The 14,154-nt window shown below is 38.9% G+C and overlaps 1 protein-coding gene across 1 annotated transcript in view; it reads right to left on the bottom strand.

Moving 5' to 3' along the window:
- Positions 1 to 14,154, bottom strand: part of chrm3a (cholinergic receptor, muscarinic 3a) — a 79,921-nt gene that overhangs the window by 48,456 nt on the left and 17,311 nt on the right. The window contains exon 2 of the mRNA XM_085296511.1: positions 6,568 to 6,682. The gene's annotated coding sequence lies outside the window, so the exon portion shown is untranslated. The remainder of the gene's footprint in view (positions 1 to 6,567; positions 6,683 to 14,154) is intronic.

Here is a 14,154-nt window from a genome sequence, read left to right as displayed (position 1 = left end):
TTTATAGTTTTTTTATCATATTCTTTTTTAATTTTTTGTCTTTATTTACAAAACAACAAGACTTACTCAAGATCTTTTCTAATGTCAGGTCACAAGCTACTGTAATTCAAAGGTTTTATCACCAGTTTGAAGTCAGTGAATAGTTAAAGCAGCACATACATAGTTAAAATAATACACTGATGATAAAGGAACTGGTACTTATATAGCACTTTTTTTACTCTGAGCAATAGGCTTTCGACTACAACCCCCGTTTACACTTTTATACAGCACTTTTTTATTGTGACACACACACACACCAGGAGCAACTTGGGGATCAATATCTCGCACTACTGATACTTCAACATGAAGACCGAACAAGCTTATTATTATAATGCGACCTACCTAAAATGCTACTTCCTTAGCATTTTTTTGCAGAAGTGTTTGCTATTAGCAAAGAATAAATAACAGAAATAATTATCACTAATGTAACTTGAGACCACACAACCGAAATACCAGCCTCTCCACTTATGAATCCAACACAAATATTCATTTCATTTGTCAAGTGACAGCCTGTCGCCCTCTTTGTGACACTTGTACTTTGCCTTTAACAATATTTTTGGGGTTCTTTTTTTAAAAGCAAATCTTGATCCAATTAAATCACACGCATACTGCTTTTCCCAAGCAATGCTGCCTATTCACATTGCACATTATTAAGCATCACATTTATTATTGTACATCTAAGTATTGGTAGCAGCATTTGTGTTTTTGCATTGTGGTTGTTGTCATCTGCTAAATGTCATTATTATTACAGCTGATTATTTTTTACTGTCTTGTGTGTGCTGATATTTTGTTTTTGCAGATAATAACTTACAGATGTTGAGCAACTGCCACTGAGGACTGCTACCCTACATGGGCCTTCACAAAAGCAAAGTGTCTTGATTGTGCATCTAAATTAAGATCAAGCGCACTTCACCATCATTTTTAGATGGGTAGTTTAAATTTAGTAGTCTACAGAGATTTCAACGATTAGATATATTTTTTCAAATTTGGACAAATAGTTTTGAATAATCATCTTGTCATAGTTGTTATAATAGCCCACAAAAATGCCAAAACCAAAAATATATTGATCCTATTAACAAGCACCAACTGTGTTTTAATCAGCAGCTGAAAACATTTAGCAACAAAGCTGGTAAGTTTAAATGTTTTAATGAATTGCATGATTGTTAGTAACTGGTTGGTAATAAAATTTGGTGTCACTAGGATTTAAAAATTCATTATGACCTTATATTGTATTGCAATGCAGTTGGTCTGAGAAAGATAATGGGATCGGCTTTCAGGTTTTTGAAGGTCTAGGCTGTGACAGGAGACTTCAGCCAATCACAGGTCTTTTCAGATTGAATTAGCTGAGTGCATGAATAATAATTTACCCAGGAAAGGCTCGGTTTTTGTAGTTCCGCCTTTGTACGCCACAACAGTTGACTTTAAATCGCACACAATCCAGATGTGATCGAAGTGACGACTTTCAGCTTTTATTCAAAGTGTTTTAATTGCATTTTTATTAACTGTTCAGGAATTAAAGTCAGTTTTATCCATGGCTATTAGACTCATATTAATGTAGCTCCTCAGGCAGGACTAATCAGAGCCTTCCCAGGCAGGCTTGCAGGATAATACCGGATCATGCTGTTTTGATTGACTGGAAGAAAGAGTTCTCCTACCACTTCATTATACCCCTTTACCTCATGAGAAGTCATCTGCACACATGATTTCTTTTAACTAAAATCTACAAGAGGTGACACTTTTGATAAACTAGAAAATAAGAACTCAAGTAGCAGATGTGGGGGGCTGTACTTTGTGGAAATGATGCTTTGAGCTAAATTCTACCATCAGCATGGTACTGTAACATTCTCATAGTCAGCTATGAGCCTCTGTACACCACCACACATGGGTTTTAAATCAAACCACTAAGATGTGATTGAAGTGCAACCTTCCAGCTTTAATTCAAGATGTTTTACAAAACTTCTGCAGCTGTTTAGGAATTGGAAAAAATGTTATACAGGGAGTGCAGAATTATTAGGCAAATGAGTATTTTGTCCACATCATCCTCTTCATGCATGTTGTCTTACTCCAAGCTGTATAGGCTCGAAAGCCTACTACCAATTAAGCATATTAGGTGATGTGCATCTCTGTAATGAGAAGGGGTGTGGTCTAATGACATCAACACCCTATATCAGGTGTGCATAATTATTAGGCAATGTCCTTTCCTTTGGCAAAATGGGTCAAAAGAAGGACTTGACAGGCTCAGAAAAGTCAAAAATAGTGAGATATCTTGCAGAGGGATGCAGCAGTCTCAGAATTGCAAAGCTTCTGAAGCGTGATCATCGAACAATTAAGCGTTTCATTCAAAATAGTCAACAGCATCGCAAGAAGCGTGTGGAAAAACCAAGGTGCAAAATAACTGCCCATGAACTGAGAAAAGTCAAGCGTGCAGCTGCCAAGATGCCACTTGCCACCAGTTTGACCATATTTCAGAGCTGCAACATCACTGGAGCCAAAGTAAGAAAGGCTGAAAGACGACCACCACTGAACAAGACACACAAGCTGAAATGTCAAGACTGGGCCAAGAAATATCTCAAGACTGGTTTTTCTAAGGTTTTATGGACTGATGAAATGAGAGTGAGTCTTGATGGGCCAGATGGATGGGCCCGTGGCTGGATTGGTAAAGGGCAGAGAGCTCCAGTCCGACTCAGACACCAGCAAGGTGGAGGTGGAGTACTGGAGCTCAACTCCCAGTCCTACTGCCAGTTTCTGGAAGACACCTTCTTCAAGCAGTGGTACAGGAAGAAGTCTGCATCCTTCAAGAAAAACATGATTTTCATGCAGGACAATGCTCCATCACACGCGTCCAAGTACTCCACAGTGTGGCTGGCAAGAAAGGGTATAAAAGAAGAAAAACTAATGACATGGCCTCCTTGTTCACCTGATCTGAACCCCATTGAGAACCTGTGGTCCATCATCAAATGTGAGATTTACAAGGAGGGAAAACAGTACACCTCTCTGAACAGTGTCTGGGAGGCTGTGGTTGCTGCTGCACGCAATGTTGATGGTGAACAGATCAAAACACTGACAGAATCCATGGATGGCAGGCTTTTGAGTGTCCTTGCAAAGAAAGGTGGCTATATTGGTCGCTGATTTGTTTTTGTTTTGTTTTTGAATGTCAGAAATGTATATTTGTGAATGTGGAGATGTTATATTGGTTTCACTGGTAAAAATAAATAATTGAAATGGGTATATATAAGGCTAGGCAGCGCCTGTATCACCTACGACAACTGAGGAAGTTCAGGGTCTCTCCAAAGATCCTCAGGATTTTCTATACAGGCGCTGTGGAGAGCATCCTCACACAGAACATGACATCGTGGTTTGGGAACAGCTGTGTGAAGGACCAAAAAGCTCTCCAGAGAGTGATCCGTACAGCAGAACGCTGCTGCAGGATTGCTCTCCCCCCGCTTCAGGACACCTACACCAGGAGATGCCGGACTAGAGCAGCGCAGATACTGAAGGACCCGTCCCATCCTGGCAACAAACTGTTCCAACTTCTGCAATCTGGTAGAAGGTTCCGCATCTTCCAGGCAAGGACAGAGAGACTCAAGAGGAGCTTCTATCCCCAAGCCATCCGTGCCCTAAACACACACACCCGCCCTCTCACAGAATTCACCTGCTTGCTGCTACTACTGCACATTCACCCAATGTATATAATATATATATATATATATATATATATATATATATATATATATATATATATATATATATATATATATTAGTGCTGTCAAAATTATCGCGTTAATTGTTAAGATCAACGCGAAATGTTTAATGCATTAAAAAAATTTAACGCTGATTTTGTTTTTTTATTAATTTCCTGTAATCTAAGACTTTTAAATTCATGAGCACCTCTGGAGGAGGGGGCAACAGTGTGCTATGCTGGCGTTTGGCCTGACAGAAATGATTAGAAGAAGAAGAAGAAGTGACACCATGCTACTATCTAGCTAACACTAGCTAACACACGCAAGCATGGACGAGGGCGGAATTTTGGGTGGAAAGTTTCTCTTTAAGAAGTTGCCTGATGGCTTGTTGGACAAAACGAGAGTAAGATGCACAATTTGCAACGCTGAATTCAAGTACCACAGAAGCAGTTCATCACTGGCGTATCACCTGAGAGCAAAACACCCAACTGAATCCACCTCTACGGGACCTCGCCAGTCTACGCTTCAGGAGTATGGTGCTTGTGGACGAATAACAAAAAATGTGAGAGAAAAGGTAACCAATTCCTTGGTTGTTTGGATAGCTAAAAACTGCCGACCAGTTAGCATAGTAGAAGATGATGGACTGAGAGAAGTCATTCGTGCTGCATCAGGAGATGAGTGTTACAATCTGCCCTCGAGAGGAACCATTGTGTCGAGACTGCACACTTTGTATGGGGACCAGAGGGCTCAGCAGTCCAGCAAGCTTGTGCAAGTAAGGAATGTCGCTCTCACCGGAGACCACTGGACTTCGGTGAACAACGATAATTACTTAAAATATAAAGAATAAAAAAATGTAATTGGAGCCAGGCTATTAATAAAGTAATTGAGATTAATCGCAATTAATAACAGAAAATTGTGAGATTAGTTAGTTAATTTTTTTTAATCTATTGACAGCACTAATACATATACATATATATATACACACACACCAATTTTTTTGCACATGTCAAGGAGCGTGTCAGGCTACATTTCACTGTGTGTTATACTTGTATAACTATGCATGTGACAAATAAAGAACCTTGAACCTTGAACCTATATTTGTTTTTTGTTAAGTTGCCTAATAATTATGCACAATATTAGTCACCTGCACACACAGATATCCCCCTAAAATAGCTAAAACTAAAAACCAAACTAAAAACTACTTCCAAAAACATTCAGCTTTGATATTAATGAGTTTTTTGGGTTCATTGAGAACATGGTTGTTGTTCAATAATAAAATTATTCCTCAAAAATACAACTTGCCTAATAATTCTGCACTCCCTGTACATAGTGGCCCATTTTCAGAATTGCCTTTTATATTTTATCACTACAATTTTAAATATGAGTCCCAAGTAGATGTTGGTGCAAGTGAGGAAGGCCTTCATTAGGCTGAAAGAAAAAAAACGACAACAAATTTAAACAAATCAGATAAATACCAAAAATTTTAGGCATAGCCAAATCAATAACTTGGTAAATTCTTAAAAAGAATGAACGCACTGGCCAACTCCGCAATACCAAAAAGCCCAAAAAACCAAAGAAGGCAACCACAGTAGAAAATAACAGAATTATTTTATGGTTAAGTAAAACAAATTTACAACATCTAATCAAGTCAAAGGGAAGGGGAACTCCAGGGGAAGTAGGAACGTCCTTGTCAAAGTGAGCAATAAAGAGGCACCTTCGTGAATGTAAATACAGAGTTTACAACAAGCAGCAAACCACTGGTTATACTCAAGGAAAAGAAAGACATTTCTGAAAAGAAATCTCTGGGCAGATTAACTTGTACCAGAATGAAGGGAAGAGATCGAGGAAGACACAAACTGCTTGTGATCCAAAGCATACCACAATATCTGTCAAACATAATCGAGGCAATGTTATGGCATGGGCATGTATGGCTGCCAGTGGAAGCGGGTCACTAGTGTCTATTAATGCTGTTACTATTGATAGAAGCAGCAGGATGAATCTTGGAGTGTAGAGGGCTATACTCTCTCCTCAGATTCAGACAAATGTTGCAAAACTGATCAGACAGCATTTCACAGTGCAAATAGTGATAATGACCCAAAGCATAGTGACAGTTAGTTAGTTTTGAGCCTCTAAAAACAGGAGACTATGCATAAAGTGGCTCTAATGAATAAACAGTGAATGCAGGTCTTTTTTGTAAAACCCCCTGAATTAAAGCTAACGGCTAAACACTAGTGTACAGAGGCAAAACTACAAAAATTCTGTCTCTGTTCAACAAATTATAGACCTAACTGTATAATAAGTTCACACAGGAAGTGAGACCACTGGTGAAATGGGTTGAGTAGAGGGCTGCCAAAAGAATAAGTATAAGCCATATGGCTATGCCCATTTGCTCAGAAGGACTTAAAACGCTCAGGGGGAGGAAAGAGCTGCAGGAGGAGTGCTCACACACACTAATACAACCTGCATTGTGTCTCTTTTTCTAAATGATACTAAAAGAAAAAACAGATTTAGTCATAAAAGAAAAATATACAATTTTAATTGGGAAATGACATTTTTTTTGCACTTAAACCTTTTTTGCAGACCAAAAGGAACAATTGTAAGCATAGCTCATTCAATCAGCGCTTTATGGTGCTAGAAAAAAAATCAACAAAAAACCCATAAATCCATGCTGAGCTTTTTTCCTAAAAAGGTAGTAAATATAAAACTGTACAATTTTTTTTATGTCTTCTGTTTTAGAGGACTTCATTTAAATATCTAAAACAAACTTTTGCATTAAGCAGCAGGTCAGCTAACACGGGGGGAAGATGGTGTCATGGGCCAACAGGAGATTCTCTCACTTTTAACTCACCAAATAATTTGTGGAGGTGAAATTCCTGGAGGTCACCTTTCAGCAGAGTGCCTTTTGGTGTCCATGCTGTGTACTGGGGGTGCACGATTATCCTCCTCCAGCCGGATCATGGCGTCTGGAAGGCAGACAGGGAGCAGGGGGCAGAAATAAGGACAGGAAACAAGATAATGTGTTAAAAACACACGTGTCCAAATTAGGAAGTGAAACACGTATAGCACGTCTTGTAGCTTTTCATCTGAAGGTCAATCATTAACAGGTGGATAGTCTGTAATATTAATTTCAGTTCGGTCACAAATGACCAGTATTTGTCTCCAGAAATTAAACATTTCAGCTTTAAAAATAAAGCCAAATGTCTTTATTCTGTAACTAAGCATATAACGCAGCCAAATAGCTCATATTGCCCTCCAAAATAGCTTGACATCCCCTGCAATGCTAAAATATTTCTTTATGTTTTATTTATGCAATATGTTACAATCAAGGATCTACTCAAATCGTGTGGCTACCATTCCCCACTGGATAATATCTGTCAAAGGGAAGAATGGCATGTCTTCATGTCTAGGGAAGTGTTCATGCCTTATATAGTCTTGGTCTAGTAGAGTTGCTTGCTGTACATAACTGGATCTAGCCACAGGCTAAGGAAGCAGACCTTCTGAGAGCTCATTAAAACAGTCTTCAAGTGAATGTACTATAAAAGAATGAGCTTGCCATTACAAATAATCAGAAGTAATGGAGCGGTTCCCACACTGAAAAAACATTTATTAAAAACGGAAGTCATAGCTGGCTTGGATGAGTAAATGAAAAAGGGTTACGGAGAGGAAGAAGGCCAAGGCACGGGCTTGATACTAATATTCAAACAATTCACAAACACCTCCAGCATTGTGAAATAAATGAGCATACCGGTCTCATTTTCGTGTTACATACAAATTACACCTCAAAGGTCAATCGAGGAAATATTTCCTTTCTAATGGGAAGTTGCATGACATTTCTAAGCAAGGACGACTCTCTACAGTGACTTCTTTTTTTAGTAACACTGACATTTTCAGTGGCTGCATGAGCACTAAAGTGAAAACAGGCAAATTTAAATACAAATGAACAACTGTTTTGTAGGATTTAAAATGAGACATTTTAACAACATGGAGTATTTCATCCTAATACCAATGACCGTGCTTGGCCTATCTGCTTCACAGTTTAGCAGAGTCTGCAGAGGCATTCTCAAGTGAGACCGAACGAGACAATTACCATTTTCAAGTTTCCACTTTAAATCTGTAACAAGACTTGATCTGAGTCTCAGTTTATAAGAAATACCCAATGAATGAGGGGGCTTTTCCCACAATAATGTGAAATGGTAATTATCCAGATATGAGAATGTCGACGTACAATAGCTCATTAGTACTCTGTTACAGAGATGTTTTATACGGTACATGTGAAGGGCACTGCTTTAAAGTAACAGATAAAAGGTCAAGTAATTATATAAGTTTTAGTTCATAGTTTGAATTAAAACTGTTCTGAAGGAGGAAACTGAATCGTTCATGTTCAAAATGCAACTGTGGGCCCTTTGAAAAGAAGCTCATGTTGTATTGGAGATTGAGCATTCATACACCAGGCGCAGGCATTAATCGCCAAATAGAATAAAAAAACCTGACAACATTTTTCCTGATCTCTGCTCTCTGGTCTTGTTGTGTTGCTCCAGCTGGTTAAAAAAAAAATGTAACCGACTTAGCATTAGTTCACGATTCAAACACGAGAAATATATGAGCTTGAAAATACAAAGTTGACGTGCATTTCGTTAAACAGTTGCAAGAAAACATGTGCAGCAGTCAGCAATCAAAAGTTCACCGCATATTGTCCAAAAAATTATGTGAGAAAATGTAATTACAAACCCAGACATGTCAATTCATTTTTATCTCCCAAGTATTAGAGTACTATAGTATCAGTACTATATGTCCATGCTACAGTATCAGAGCTGTGATTTTAGCCAGCAGATAAGTGTTTGGGGTGGTGTTTAGCACTGTTGCCTCGCAGCAAGAAAGTCCTGAATTTCGCTGAACTCCACCATTCTTTTCAGTTACTTAGTTACTTCCTCCCACAGTACAAAGACATGCAGTAGTTGGGTTAGGTTAATACCTATAGTAGCAGCCCCCCCCTCAAAGTCTCATATCTCTCTTTTTCCAAAACTGAGCCTCTTATCTCACCCAGCTTTGGTCCAATATAAATCTACAAGCAGCCCTCTTCAATTTTATTGGCCAAAAATCCATTCATATCACTTTTCACTGAATGTTTATCCTAAACTATGAGAGCAGAAAAGTGAGAACAACTGCACAGGCCCTAGTAAAACTGCCCTTGATTAATGTGTTTTAGGATTTATATTTAAGTCAAATAGTCAGTGTTGGGTTAATTCAAGAGCCTCAAGTTTTGCTGGGGCATGATAGAAAATAGGGTTCAAACTTCACTAAAGAAAAAAAAATGTTTACTCTACTGCGATAAATGCTACAAATGACTCAGTTTCTGCATGCAAGGGTCTGCAAGAGCCTCAGTGAGCGTGTTATAAATGTATGGAGGAGTATATATTGTCTTCAGCTGTAACACTGCATATGGGAATGTGTAGGAGCAAAGCAGTTTGTATGAATGTGCCTGTGAGAGTGGCAGAAACATAGACATCCACAGAAAGACAGAAAGAAACAGTCTGTTTCTTATGGTTGAACTGCAGTTGAGATTCAGCCAAGGTCATCCTCTTACTTATGACATACATGGAGCCAGACTGAGCCTCTCACTTGGACGCTCTCCATCTGCTCCCACTGATAAGACTGGCTACTTCATGAGCAGCAGACAGACACTACAGCTCTGTATTGTGTATTATATACAGCGGTAATGTCATTAAACCACATTAAGGTTGTCTTAGCTTGCCATAAAGATGATAGACAACATACACATGGTATATAGTGTGTGCTAGTATAAGCATAGTATAGATGTTTATCTTCCTAAAAAGTCCACTTTATAATATTTAAAATGCACTGGGATTTAAATGTGGGGTAGATGAGCTACTGCAAGGACAATACTCCTAAGTTAAAAGAGCTGTCATGCCACAAAGGTGGACACGGATCATCTGTTAATTGGTTTATGCATATGAACTGGAAAACTAATTTGTAGGCCATCAAAGACGGCTGAAAACGGCTTAACCAAAATAATAAGACCTTAACTGGACTATGCAGACTGCACACATTCCACACACTTTTCCTCAGTGTCTTCTGAAACTCATAGTTACAAGTTTAATATGTGTGCAGCTGGCTGGCCAGCAGAGCTGCTCTGCCTTCTCCCGATCAACACTCAGTCACCACTTTGTGAGCTAAAGCTTGCTTTAAAATTTATGAGAGGGGAAGAAAAAGAAAATCTTTCTGACATATCAGTGAGGACAATGAGGATTTTTTTGTAAGCCTTCTGTTTTCTGTGCTCAGAGAAGCACACGAATTCCAGATTGGCTTTGTGAAGGACAGCAGCAGCCCCAACAGTAATACTGTATGGGTGAGACATTAATGCCTAAAGAGATTAGAGAGGCGCCGTTGTGGCAGTCTTTAAAAAAAATGCATGATAGTGATAATAGATATCCGCGTTTAAGAAAGCTGCAATAAACTAATAGGGAGTCAAATTCACAGCACTGTGAGGAAGTTTTGTTTTACACACGCTGAACATAAATATGATTGGCAGTCTTCTGTCAGTTGTCTTTCCATGACACATCAAACAAATAACAGATTGTTAAATCGGGCTAACAAGCAAAAAGGTTCCTATGTCAAACCACAGAAACCTTGACAGCAGCCTGACCACAGGCACAATGTTTTCTTCATTAAAATTTCACACTGTTAAAATGAGTGAAATTGTGAACCATCTGCTTAAACACTGTCATGTCCTCACGCGAACACATACAGTGGTCTTGTAAAGGGCTACATTCAAAACTTCAAACAAATGGCTAAAATCCAGGCAAGCTTCCCTGACGGCAAAAGGTCCACAGGCTGATCACCATAACTACAGCTGATGATCTCAACATGCGATGCTTCCTGTTAAATGAGCCTTAGCCCATGGAGGTGGACCAATTGGCAGGAAATGAGAACAAATTGATTGGGAAACAGATGGAAGAGAAGCAGCCACTATAAAGCCCATGAGGCTTTAAAGGAAGGAAAGAGTTGAGGGTTGGAAATGAAAATGAGGCAGAGAGACTGAGAACTGAGAGCAAACAGCATGAAATAAAGGGCAGATAAAATGAACTACGGGACATAACTTTTAAAAGCTTGGAAGAGAATAAAGAGATTCCACGTTGAAATCAGAGAACTTAAACCTGAGATCTAAATTGGTTTCACTTCATTCACTGAGAGCAAAAAGTAAAACTTTCAACTGTGGCGTTTGCTTTTCTGTCAGTGACACATTTTGAACACATTGCATGTGATCTGCTTCGTGAAGTTAAAAATATTGCAAATTGTCTGCATGATAGATATTTGCTGTGTATTGCTTCCAGGAAACAAGACATTGAACAAGGCCTTGAAAATTTGCCAAGGCATTCTCACTCTCGCACGTTTGTTAAATCTTCTTCTCTCTGAAGTGGTCCACACCGAGACAATATCTACACCGTCAGAGCCAATTTTTAGACTGATTTAAGAGTCATTCAATTTTTGTTTTCAGATTAATCAGCAGTGATGGCAGAACAGGTCTTTGCGACCTTCCAAAAAACCGCATGAATGTGAGACAGTTAAGCTCTTTAGAGGCACAATCTGTGATCCAAATATAAACTCAAAGGTCAGTACCACGAAATCTCAAAAGGAAAGCTGCCACACACTCTCATGTCAAAAGACAACAAGACTTAAGCATTTGTGATGTTTGGACTGGCACATTTTCGCTTTAAGAATAATAAAAAGTAAAGTAAAAAAAAAAAACCACTGCGAATTTCACCACTATGCCAGTATTAACTATATGTCAATACATTGGGATCAGCATAATAACAGCATAATGCATATCATTTAATGCTACATGTATAAACACAACAACCAGCATAAAGGGGTAATCTGCGACTTGCCATGAGTTACTGTTACGACCGATAAAGGATTTTTATTATCAATGCCGATATTTTGATATATCTGCCAATAATTGTTTCTGTCAGTCCCAAACAACACAAACAGATTTCCTTAAGAAATATATTGCGGATTATTTGCTTATATATCAGCTGGTTGTTGTGTTTGTAACGTTCCAAACTCATATTGCCAACAGTGAAGTTGGAGAGTGCCCTCTAGTGGACAAATTATCCAACATCAACACTCATAACACAGTTGAAGGGTGTTTCTCCTGTCTCTACTTTTTAAATTTTAATTTGTGGGCTTTTATAAATGCCGATACTGATATAGCAGTGCATAGCTAATAGGGCTGCACAATTAATCGTTAGAAAATCGCGATCTCAATTCATACTTATGTGTGATCTCATTTCCAAATGACAACGATTTTTTTTTTTTTTTTAAAGAAAAAAAGATGACGATTGTACCGCATTTTGATCCGGGACATAATCTGCATGAAAACAAGCGCTCACTCTTCCTGCTCAGCAAATGACAAGGGCGGAGCCTTATACCACGTGATACAGAAGCCAGCTGGCAGGGGAAAAAACGGAGAGACGAAGCTGTAAGGCCAAGAAAGTGACAGGAGAAAATCCGTCCCGGTCAACCACCCAAACATCAATAACGGGAACAGCGCTTCCCTATACCCGTCGAACTCCCGCAGGCACAAAGAAATTACAGAGGCTATCACTTATCACCTGACCAAAGATATGGCTCCCATCAACACTGTGCAAAGCGAGGGATGTATGAAAATGATACTGCGGTCAACACCCTAGACCAGGGCTGCCCAATCCCAGTCCTCGAGAGCTACTATCCTGCAGCTTTTAGATGCATCCCTACTCCAACACAGCTGAATCAAATGAATGGCTTGTTATCAGGCCTTTGCCAAACACGATGGCATGCTGAAGAGGTAATCAAACCATTTGATTCAGCTGTGTTGGAGTAGGGATGCATCTAAAAGCTGCAGGACGGTAGCTCTCGAGGACCGGGATTGGGCACCCCTGCCCTAGACAAACGCTACACAGTGCCATCCCGCAACTATTTTTCAAATGTTGCACTACCTGTTCTATACACGCAGTGTCGAGCAACGGTGGAGGTGGAATTACAAGCAGTACAACATTTTGCTTCAAGGACAAAATGTGAGACATTTATTGTTTTGTTATGTTTATTTATTGTTTTTATGTTCTGTCGCAACTGTTACGAAGTTGATGTGCAGTTAATAAGTGCAATAAATATTTATATTGGAAAAGAAAATCGTGAGAGAATCGTGATCTCAATTCTAAGCCAAAAAAATCATGATTCTCATTTTATGCAAAATCGTGCAGCCCTAATAGCTAATATCGGCCAACATATTGGGCTCTACTGACAATAAAACAAAAATAATGCTAGGAAAATCTGTTTATGTTTTGTGTGTTTGAAAGAAGAAAAAGAATCAGCTGATCGATCTAATTTTTAAAATCACCAGATCTCGAGCAGGCCCCTCCTTGTTTTTACAGGCTTAGTACTGGCTTGTGGTCGTAGCAAGCAAAAGAGACATACATTGTGTTTGTGTTTAAAATGCACAAACAATCAGCTCTGCAGTGGCGATAGTGAATACACAAACAAACGTTTTGATGAATAACAATGTATGTTTGTTTACTCCACAGGGTACTTGGAATTTTCTTTGGCCTTTGCTTTTGAGACAGGTTTTTCAGCAAAGTTACATATACTGAAACCATAGCTGATTTCACATGCAGTAAATAGGTTTTGAAATACCCTGAAATACCTGCTGGGCTGATAAAGCTTCTATGCTGAATGGCAAGTCTAATACAGAAAAAAACCATTAATGACTATCCCTTTGAACTGAAACTAACAAATACACAGAGAAACCTGCACTTTCAAGTGTTTATTTAGATGAATTCTATCATTCAGGGTCAGTGGATTAAAACCTCTGGCTCTCTATATAAGTTATAAAGCAGCATACTGAAGAAAACCCATGTAAGAGTTATACCAAGTAAAGAAAAATCCTACTACATTAAGAGATTTAGAACTGATAAAAAGGAGAAAAAAAATAAAATTATTTCAGGAATGTGCCACTTCACTGTGAATTACCTCTAACTTGAACTAAGCCTCTGTACTAGAGGATAATTCATGCCATTATGCCATGAATTTAGATGTGCTCCTATTAACAGCCTATTGATCCTGGCGATGTAGACAGTGTCAGATAATGACAGGTCTAACCCAAGCCAAGTCAAATTACAGGCAAATGTATTCATATTAAGCACTTTAAATAAACAGGCTGTTTGCAAAGTGTATGAGTCATCAGTGGAAGGATGGGACTCGCATGGGTTGAGGGTATTTATCTGCCCAGAGTGTGAATTAAAAAATCCAATCCCGGTCTCCACATCATTAACCCTTAGTAGCTGCTATGACCTTAGATGTTCATTTGATCTTAACATGTTTTGGTGAGTGTCGGAGTGGAATGGGATGAGGCTGTGTGTCTATGTGATGGGGAGGGGGG

This window comes from Mchenga conophoros, linkage group LG13, assembly GCF_057382185.1.
Source record: "Mchenga conophoros isolate Kocher_MC1m ecotype Shallow Benthic linkage group LG13, M_conophoros_male_GT1.1, whole genome shotgun sequence".
Classification (NCBI taxonomy): Eukaryota; Metazoa; Chordata; class Actinopteri; order Cichliformes; family Cichlidae; genus Mchenga; species Mchenga conophoros.
This window is presented reverse-complemented; position numbering and strand designations above follow the sequence as displayed.